At 39.5% G+C, this 6,414-nt stretch overlaps 1 non-coding gene across 1 annotated transcript; it reads left to right on the top strand.

Moving 5' to 3' along the window:
* The first annotated feature begins 5,881 nt into the window (after positions 1 to 5,881).
* On the top strand, positions 5,882 to 5,988 carry LOC127098698 (small nucleolar RNA R71). The gene has a single exon (XR_007793403.1). It is a non-coding gene; the product is annotated as a small nucleolar RNA R71 (small nucleolar RNA).
* Positions 5,989 to 6,414: the final 426 nt, after the last annotated feature.

Raw genomic sequence — 6,414 nt, forward strand, 5'->3', positions numbered from 1 at the left:
TAATTAGAAATTCAAACACATTCGGAACTAGGTTCCTAATGATACTGGTGTTGAAGCAAAATTCGATATTCATTGGTCATATCCCACCTAAAGGGTTGAGCCTGATCAGTGGTTGTCTTAGTCTGATGTCATTTGCTATCAGGGTCACTAAGCCTCCCACTAAGATTGGTCCATAGTCTTCATGTGCTATACAATGCAAATTAGCTATCATGAATGTAGCGACATTAACAGGTCGGGCCTGTGATGCACAATACATTATAAAGAGTCCGTCTTTGGACACGAAGGTTCTGTTCTGTTCCTTTCCAAATAAGGTATGAGCTAGGATCTTATGAAAGTAACGAATGGCAGGGTTATGGATGTTCTCTGAATGCATAAGGTCCGGCTCGGGATGGTCGTTTCCTATGATGCTACCCCAAAAGTGATCTAATTTAAGGTTTACAAGCCTATCTTCCTGGATAATGGTAAAAGTATACGGACCATTAGGGCATCCTAGGAGTTCAACTATTTCTCTATGGGTGTAGCGGTAGTCAATATCGAACAACCTAAAGGTGATGAGGCCTTTGTTCAATCCCATACCATGGTTTGGCAGGTAAACTATGGAGCTTAGGAATTCTAAAGTCAACCTACTGTGGGAACTAAAGTTTTGTTTGATAGCAAATGTATCCCAGCCTAGTTGGTTAATTAGGAACATAACGCTGTCTCTTATACCTAACTTGGTCATGGTGCATCCATCTGGGTATAAGGTTAGTGTCATTTCTTTCTGAGCTAGAGTCTCAAAACATCTCCTTTGAGCTCTGCCTCTGAAGATTATATCCATGTAATCTACTTGTTGCATTATGATGGTCAGTAGCTAGATAAAATCAAGTAGATAACAACATTAAGTTAGTAATGGTTAATAATAAAGAAATATACCGATTGAATTTATGAGAAATAAGAAAGAAATAAAGAATGAAAAATAAGAAAGAAATAAAGGATGAAAAATAAGCAGTGGTAATAATCATAAATTTAGATAATTAAATTAAATAGTTAAAGATAGAGTGTGGGTTATCTCCCACCAAGCGCTTTGTTTATTGTCGTAAGCTCGACAGAGATAGAATAGATATTATTCTTGTGAATGAGAGGGCAGCTCTGCAAGCTTTATATTTGCGATGAAATCATTGTTGTCAATGTTGTCGTAATGTTTCAAACACTGGTCGTTTAGTGTAAATGGTTCGCTCGTTTTTCCCTTTATCTCTATCGCTCCATTTGGAAAGACATTGATAATTTCGAAGGGACCGGACCACCTAGAACGAGTTTTTTCGGGAAAGAGTCTGAGGCGGGAGTTAAACAAAAGTACTTTGTCGCCTTCCTTAAACTCTTTCCTTGATATGTGATTGTCGTGCCATTTTTTAGTTCTTTCTTTATATATCCGGGCATTCTCATACGCATCTAGTCTAAGTTCTTATAGTTCATGGATATCTAATATTTTTTTTTCTCCTACGGAAGTATAATTGAGATTAAGGGTCTTAATGGCCCAATATGCTTTATGTTCTAATTCTACCGGCAGATGACATGATTTTCCATAAACTAGCTTAAAAAGTGTGGTTCCTATTGGGGTATTATAAGTTGTCCTATATGCCCACATGGCTTCGTGTAATTTTGAGGACCAATCTTTTATAGAGGTGGCAATCGTCTTTTATAAGATTTATTTAATTTCTTGGTTCGAGACTTCTACTTGCCCACTCGTTTGTGGGTGATAGGGCGTTGCTACGCGGTGCCGGACTCCATATTTCAGTAATAGCTTTTCAAAAATCCTTGAAATGAAATGGGAGCCACCATCACTGATGATAAGTCTCGGCACTCCGAATCTAGGTAAGATTATACGCTTAAAGAGTTTGATTACCACTCATGTGTCATTCGTTCGAGAGGCTATAGCCTTAATCCATTTTGATATGTAATCGACCGCAACAAGGATATACCTGTTACCAAAATAAGATGGGAATGGTCCCATAAAATCGATTCCCCAAACATATAAGACTTTAACTTCTAAAATGCCTTTAAGTTAAATTTCGTTGCGTCTAGATATGTTGCCAGTGCATTCACACTGGTCGTAATTGATGATCGCGATGTGGACATCTTTCCACAAAATGGGTCAAAAGAGGCCCACTAAGTCTTCGAGGTTCTTGCATGTCCTCCATAGGGAGCAAAATGACAGTGGGAGATTACGTTTTCTACCTCATCTTCGGGGATACATTGATGGAAAATGTCGTCGGAGCCTCTCTTGAAAAGCAGAGGCTCATCCCAATAGTAATGTTTAAAACCGTGGAAGAATTTTTTCTTTTGTTGGTAAGTCAAGTATGGTCGAAGCATCCCAGCTGCTAAGTAGTTGACGAAATCAGTGTACCAGGCCGTGTGGTTTTAGTGTAAATTTCTTCCACTGCCTCGTTTGGTTTGGTATCCTTATGGGTTTATGCATATTTAGCTGTATTGCTTTCCAGTTGGGATATGAGTCTTTCGTACGGGAAATCGTCGTTTATAGGCACTCGTTCAGGTTCAATACCTTCCATTCTTGACAAGTGATCGACTACGACGTTTTCAGTGCCCCTCTTATCCTTGATTTCTAGGTCAAACTCTTGTAATAGTAAGATCCGCCTTATGGGTCTTAGTTTGATGTCCTTTTTGTTTAACACGTACCTAATTGCAACATGGTCGATATAGATAATTATCTTTACTCCTACTAGGTAGGAACGAAATTTATCCAGAGCGAACACTGCAACTAAAAGTTCATTTTCTATGGTGGCGTAGTTCATCTGTGCAGGGCCTAGGGTTCTACTTGCATAGTATATCGCATGAATTTTCTTATCCCTTCTTTGTCCTAGGACTGCGCCTACAACATAGTCACTAGCGTCACACATGATTTCAAAGGGTAGTCTCCAATCGGGCGGTTGCATAATAGGTGCGGTAATAAGAGTTGTTTTCAGTTGTTCAAATTCCGTTAGGCATTTGTCATTAAAGATGAATTTGGCTTCTTTCATTAATAAGCCAGTCAGTGGTTTGGTGATTTTCGAGAAATCTTTAATGAATCGCCGTTAGAAACCGGCGTGTCCTAAGAAGCTTCGTATTTCTCTTACGATTTTTGGAGGCTGAAGGTTTTCTATAACTTCTATTTTGGCCTTGTCGACTTGAATCCCCTTATGGATACTATGTGTCCGAGTACGATCCCTTGTTGGACCATGAAATGGCATTTTTCCCAGTTTAGCACGAGGTTCACTTTTACGCATCTTTTTAGTGCCATTTCAAGATTCGATGAACAGCCTTCAAAGCTCTGTCCGCCTACAGAGAAATTGTCCATGAATACTTCCATGATTTCATCTATAAAATCAGCGAAAATTGACATCATGCATCTTTGGAATGTTGTAGGAGCATTACACAGTCCGAATGGCATTCGTCGGTAGGTGAATGTACCATAGGGACATGTGAAGGTCGTTTTCTCTTGGTCGTCAGGAGGAATAAGAATTTGGAAAAATCCTGAATAAACGTCTAAGTAGAAGAAGTGAGAATGCTTAGCCAATCGTTCAAGCATTTGATCGATAAACGGTAAAGGAAAATGATCCTTCCGAGTGGCTTTGTTTAATTTTCTATAATCAATACACATTCTACTTCCATTAACCACTCTTTGTGCTATAGATTCTCCTTTTTCATTATTAACAACTGTGACGCCTCCCTTCTTTGGTACGACATGTACTGGGCTGACCCATTGGCTATCGGATATCAGGTAGATAATACCTACTTCTAACAACTTTTGCACTTTTTTCTTTACTACATTACTCAGAATGGGATTTATCTTTCTTTGATGTTCTCTAGAGGTCTTACTGTCTTCCTCTAGAATTATGTGATGCATGCATATGGAAGGGCTTATTCCTTTTAGATCTGAGATATTGTAGCCTAAAGCAGTTGGATATTTTCTCAAAACGTGTAAGAGCTTTTCGGTATCTATCTTCCCTAAGTCTGCATTGACTATTACAGGTCGCTCAAGTTTAGTGTCTAGGAATTCATACCTTAGGTTTTTGGGTAACGTCTTAAGTTCTAGGGCCAGTTAGTGCTAGGCATTCGCTCAGGCTATCATCTTGTTATTCCTCACTCCAATTTTCATCTTCAAAAGTAGGAGGCCTTGGAATTTTCAGTATTTCGGAGTATGATGTTTGTTCATTCTCCATTTCTCTTATACATTCATGATGACATCTAGTAGACAACAAGTATCGTCTATAGCTGGTGCCTTTAGGAATTGCGTCAAAATGAATTCGACTTTTTCTTCACCAACTTCAAAGGTTAGCTTGCCTTTCTTAACATCTACAATGGCTCCGACTGTATCTAGGAATGGTCTTCCTAATATCATAGGGATGTTGGAATCTTCTTTTATATCCATGATTATAAAATCAGTAGGAATATAGAATTATCCTATGCGTACCAGAATGTTTTCTAGCATACCTACAGGAAATTTAACAAAACGATCCGCCAGTTGTACGGACATCCTCGTAGGTCTTAGTTCTCCCATTTTTAGTATTTCGCATATGGACAAGGGCATTAAGATAATACTGGCTCCTAAGTCACATATTGCTTTGTCTATGAAAAACCTTCCGATTACACAGGGTATGGAGAACTACCTGGGTCTTTCAGCTTAGGAGGCATATTATTTTGTATTATGGCACTACACTCAGTAGTAAGTGTAACAATTTCTTTATCCTCTATCTTATTCTTGTTAGATAAGATTTCTTTGAGAAACTTAGCATATGAGGGCATTTGAGTGATGGCTTCTGTAAAGGGTATTGTGATATTTAATTATTTTAGAAGCTCTATGAATTTTTTAAATTGCCCTACACTTTTAGATTTAACAAGTCTTTGAGGATAAGGGATAGGGGGTTTATATGGTGGTGGAGGCACATAAGGTTCTTCTTTCTCTACGGCCTCCTCGTTTTTATCTTCCTCTTGATCGTCTTCCTTCTCAGTTTCCTTACCAGGGTCTTGGTGCATGGAGGGATTTTGAATTCTAGGGTCGGTCCGTCCGTCTAGTTCTGTCCTACTTCATAGTATAATAGCATTTGCATGACCTTTTGGGTTTGGTTGCGATTTTCCAGGGAATGTGCCTGCAGGAGCAGTAGTAGGTGCTTGTTGTTGAGCCACTTGCGATATTTGTGTTTCCAACATTTTGTTATGGGTGGCTAACACGTCTACCTTGTTTGCTAACTGCTTTATTTGCTCACTAGTGTGTATGTTTTAATTTAGGAAATCCTTATTTATTTGGGCTTGGGTATCTATGAATTTTTCCATCATTATTTCTAGGTTTGACTTCCTAGGAGCATTTTGAGTATTTGTGGCAGCTTTATGATATCCTGGTGGTACAGTAGGTGCTTGGTTAGGTGCATACAATGCATTATTGTTTTTGTACGAAAAATTAGGATGGTTCTTCCAACCTGGGTTATAGGTGTTTGAATAAGGGTTTCCTTGAGCATAGTTCACTTGGTATGTGGAGGTTCCAGTCAAAAGTTAACATTCTGGGGTAGCATGCCCCAGAACTCCGCATATTTCGCAGTTTGGTGCTATGGCAACCATGGTGGCTGCGAGTTTTATGGTGAAGTTGTCTATCTTTTGAGTAAGAGCGTCTACCTTGGCGTTGACATGGTCAAGACTGCTTAATTCGTACATGCCTCCTTTCGTTGGAGGTTTCTCTACGGAGGTTCTTTCGCTTCCCCACTGGTAATGATTCTGGGCAATACTTTCGATGAGTTGATAGGCCTCATTGTAGGGTTTATCCATCAGTGCGCCACCTGCGGCGACGTCTATTGTCAATCTTGTGTTGTACAAGAGACCGTTGTAAAAGGTATGCATGATCAACCATTCTTCTAGACCGTGATGTGGACAAAACCTCATCATGTCTTTGTATCTTTCCCAAGCTTCAAAAAGTGATTCATTATCTTTTTGTTTAAACCCATTTATTTGGGCTCTTAGCATAGCTGTCTTACTAGGTGGAAAATATCGTGCTAAGAAAACTTTCTTCAAATCGTTCCACGTAGTGACAGAGTTGGATGGTAGAGACTGGAGCCAAGCTCTATCTCTATCTCTTAATGAGAATGGGAAAATACGCAGTCTTATAGCTTCAGGGCTGACACCATTTTCTTTCACTGTGTCTACGTATTGCAAAAACACTCACAAATGTAGGTTCGGGTCCTCCGTGGGACTATCTGAAAATTGGTTTTGCTGTACGGCTGACAACAACGAAGGTTTTAGTTCAAAATTATTAGTCTCGATGGCAGGGGCATCGATGTTGTTATGCGGTTCATCCTGCGAAGGTATTGCATAGTACTTAAGAGGACGGTTTTGCGGTCCTTCGGCCATATCTGGTTGAATAACTGGTTTAGGAACAGGGATAGTAGGATC

Source organism: Lathyrus oleraceus, chromosome 6, assembly GCF_024323335.1.
Source record: "Lathyrus oleraceus cultivar Zhongwan6 chromosome 6, CAAS_Psat_ZW6_1.0, whole genome shotgun sequence".
Taxonomy (NCBI): Eukaryota; Viridiplantae; Streptophyta; class Magnoliopsida; order Fabales; family Fabaceae; genus Lathyrus; species Lathyrus oleraceus.